This window comes from Herpailurus yagouaroundi, unplaced genomic scaffold, assembly GCF_014898765.1.
Source record: "Herpailurus yagouaroundi ecotype Mexico unplaced genomic scaffold, PumYag 77, whole genome shotgun sequence".
Lineage (NCBI taxonomy): Eukaryota > Metazoa > Chordata > Mammalia > Carnivora > Felidae > Herpailurus > Herpailurus yagouaroundi.
In genome coordinates this window covers 33815920-33820047 of record NW_024412388.1, presented here as the reverse complement: position 1 = coordinate 33820047, position 4128 = coordinate 33815920, and the positions used below count along the sequence as shown (strand labels likewise).

The 4128-nt window shown below is 41.5% G+C and overlaps 1 pseudogene; it reads left to right on the top strand.

Annotated features, from left to right (window-relative positions):
- Positions 1 to 2350: 2350 nt before the first annotated feature.
- LOC121026969 (olfactory receptor 2D3-like) lies at positions 2351 to 3721 on the top strand (annotated as a pseudogene).
- The last annotated feature ends 407 nt before the right edge of the window (positions 3722 to 4128 follow it).

Here is a 4128-nt window from a genome sequence, read left to right as displayed (position 1 = left end):
AATACTTGAAGGAGATGATGGAGTAAAGATTTCTGGGGAAAGAGAATTTCTAGCAGTGAGAACAGTAAGTGCAAAAGCTCTGAGGTAGGAGCATGCCTTGAATGAGGAACAGCAAAAGGCTGGATGGCTGGACAGACAGAGTGAGAGATGGGAGATAGGAGATGGAGCCCTGGATGTGATGGGGGCACTTAGCTCCTCTTCTGGGTGTTACCAGAAGCCACTGGAGGGTTTGAGAAGAGGACTCACATGATGTTTAAATGATCTGAACTATATATTTTTTAATGTTTATTTATTTTTGAGAGAGAGAGAGGCAGAGCACAAGCTAGGTGGCGGGGGCAGGGGGCTATGCAGAGAGAGAGATGGAGACACAGAATCTGAAGCAGGCTCCAGGCTCTGAACTGTCAGCACAGAGCCCGACATGGGGCTGGAACCCATGAACTGCAAGATCATGACCTGAGCCGAAGTTGGACACTCAACCAACTGAGCCACCCAGGCACCCCAATCTGACCTACACTTTAATAGGATCACTCTAGTTACTGTGCTAAGAATAGACCGTAGGGGAAGAGAATGGGAATCCTGGAATGGTTAGGGGATATCACAATATTCCTGGCAAGAGCAAATGATGATCTGGACCAGAGTAGTAATGGTGTAGAGGATGAGAAGTGATCTTTTTTGGGATACATATTTCAAAGAGAATAGCAATACTGCTGATGAGTTACATGGGAGAAAGAGAAAAGTTAGAAAGTCTTTGAGTTGCTTTTTAAAAGCTCTTAGCCACATCAAAGGATGGAACTGCCATTAATTGAGCTGAATGTGAAAGGAGGAGGTTTATAGGGAAGTGGAAGTTTGACTTTAGAAAAATGTTTAACATGCCCCTTATATATCCAAATGAAGATAGGTGGCAAGTAGGCAACTGGACAGATGAATTAAGAGAAGACATCTAGGATGGAAATATATTTCAGATTTACCAGCATACTCTAGTATTTAAAGCCTAGGTCATATCTGCAAATCAGAGTGAGGATTTATTATTCAAATCCCACTAGCCACCATTCTATTGCATTGTCTTCCAACATGAGTATCAATATTATTTTTCTCATCCATCTGAGCCTGAGTCCTGCTCATGGCTTTATATGATATTATATTAACCCAAATGGATAGCTCTCTGCCTTTTCACTACCACTACAAAAATGTCTCAGATATTGAAATCTTGATCCAAGGTTTTAGGGTTCTCTATGAAAAAAACCTGGCCATCTGCAATGCTGTGTGATACGCACTTTCTGCCCCCTACAAGTGTGATTACACAGTTTGGTTTTCGCTCACAATGCCATCTAAAGTGGGCCTATTTTTGTGCTTGGTGACCTGCTAAACCCTGCATGAAATCTGATGGTGTGAGAGACACATTTCAGCTTAATGTTGTGGGACTTGGGGTTTGAGTCCTACTCTCTGTCTGACCTTGGATGGCTGGTTGTATGAAATGAGAATAGTGATACTGACCTTGGTGGGTTGGGGTGATAATCTAATGAATTACATTTATTAAAATGCTTTTATAGATTGCCATTCTATAAATAACCATTTCCTTCTTCGGGGGTCTCGAAAAGGTGTACAGCCAGCTGTCCATAGTCTGTTGCAGTCATATAGGGACTAGCAGAAGGATTAAGAGAAATGGACTGGTCAGTAACATATTCTGTCATCCAGGCCTGCCCAGGAAGGATCAAGGACTGAGTCCAGGTCAAACCGAAGACCAATCCCACCCACCACCCAACTCTCTCCTGGGAGCAACATGGCCTTGGAGGAGTCTTTACTAGTTTTTAAGAAAAGCTTCCAGATGCATAGGCACCTAATTCCCAGGTAAATATGCTTCATTTTCTTGAGAAATGCCAAGAGCATAAAAGTTTTCTCTAGATTTCAGTCCTTGAGTCTCTGGCAATCTTTACTTTTCAATTTGTTCTTTACAATTGTAATCACAATTATAGTGATTAAGTGACTACAGTGATTACACTATAGGAAGGTGGGGACATAAAAGAGGATATACACTTCCTGGAAGGTGGGGATACAAAAGGGGATAAAAGTTCTTGGGGAAAGATTCCTCTTCCCCAGAAAGTTTATTTGAGAGTCTCTTTTTTTTTTCCTGAAAACTTATGATGTGTGGGTTTTCAAAGTGACAGCAGCAGAGAGGAAGAAAGCTAAGAGAAGAAGCTAGGGCTTTTGTTTGTTTCACATTTACACTGTCCTTTGCAACACCTCTTAGTCTTGATATTTGAAAGAATGACTTTAAGAACTATAGAGACCTCTAGAACTTTTTGGTTTACTGTAAAACATTTTTTTTATTTTTCTAGCCTCTTTATTTTGGTTTATGGTGTGTGCGTGGGGGGGGGGGGGTGTAGTGCATGTGTGCACACGTCCTTCCAAATAGGACTTCGGCTGGTACAATTCCTTCCATAGCACCCATGAAATTTTACCAGGGCTAGTTAGTTAGACAAACCAATTCATATTTATAGAATCTCTACTAAGTGCCACACTGGCCCAATTTGAATAGAATGTTCCCTGGTTGTGGAAGTGCATATCTTAGTTTGATTGTTTAGCTCTGAGATGACTTTGGTCCTTGCATCTGTGGCTCTCACGTGGTGTTCTCTCATTGAGACTGCAAATGATTAAGGAGTATGTTCTCTTCTTTCCTCAGAAGGAAGGCAATACATAGCCAAGGCTGGAGAAATGAAAGCTCTGTAACTGAGTTTATCCTCCTGGGCTTCTCTAGAAATCTCTGGACCAACTGGATCCTTTTCTTCCTCTTCCTCTTTCTTCACTTATTTACAGTCCTGGGCAATGGGCTCATTGTTACCTTGATCAGAGTAGATGCACACCTCTACACCCCCATGTACTTCTTCCTCAGCATCCTGTCTGTACTGGATCTCAGCTATGCCATCACCACTGCGCCCCAGATGTTGATCCATCTAGTAAGCAGAATAAGACCACATCCTATATTGGGTGTGTGGTCCAGATGTATGTTTTCCTGATCTTGGGAATCACTGAGACCTGAATTTTTGCAGCCATGGCCTATAACAGATATGTTGCCATATGCTATCCACTCCAAGACTAGCCAAACCCTGTATATAGTTCTGGTAGTCAGCTCTGCCTTTTGTGGTCTCACCTGTGTCCTCATTTACACAGTCTTTGCAATGAATCTGCCCTACTGTGACCCCAATGAGATCAACCACTTCTTTTGTGAAATTCCTGCTGTCTTGAAGTTGGCTTGTGCAGATACACCCCTCAATGACCAAGTGGACTTTATCTTGGGTTTCATCTTGCTCCTGATCCCATTATCCCTCATCCTGGCCTCATATGTTTGCATTTTCATGGCTATCCTAAAGATTCATTCCACTCAGGGATGAATCAAAGAGTTCACCACCTGTGCTTCACACATCACTGTGGTCATTATGTTCTGTATTCAATGCATGGTCACGTATATAAGGCCTGGTTCTGAAGCCTCCCCAGAGGATGACAAAAGTTGGCCCTGTTCTACAATGTCATTTCTGCCTTTCTCAACCTCATCATTTACAGCCTCTGGAACAAAGATGTGAAGAGAGCTTTCTTCAAATTAATTAGAATGAGTAAGGATGCTCAACAGCCATAGACTAGGACAGCCTGCAGTGCCTCTGATCTCTGTTTATCCCATCCATACTTCCACTGAAGTCATTAGACTGGATGAGGAACCCAGAATGAAGGAAATGTCTAGAAAAAAAAACACTTTTGCATTAATTTGGCCACTGGACACATTAGGGAAGGACTCAGAATTGTGTTCAGGCTTAAATATATCATTGATCTTCTTTGGCTTTGGAAGAATCACCTTAATTCTCTGGGATTTAATTTCCATATCTGTAAAATGTGTTTCATGATATTTATTGTGCTTAAGTAATAATAACTGACTTTAATGTCACTATGTGTTTTATATGCACTTATTATTTTAATTCTTATAACAACTCCAGAGGTAGGTATTATCATCCTCTTCATACAGATAAAGAAACTGAGGCACAAGAAGATTAAGTAAATTGTCAAGTGCTACCCAGCTAAAAAGTAACACAATTGAGATTTGAACCCAGGTAATACGGTTCCAGAGCCCAGGCTCTTATA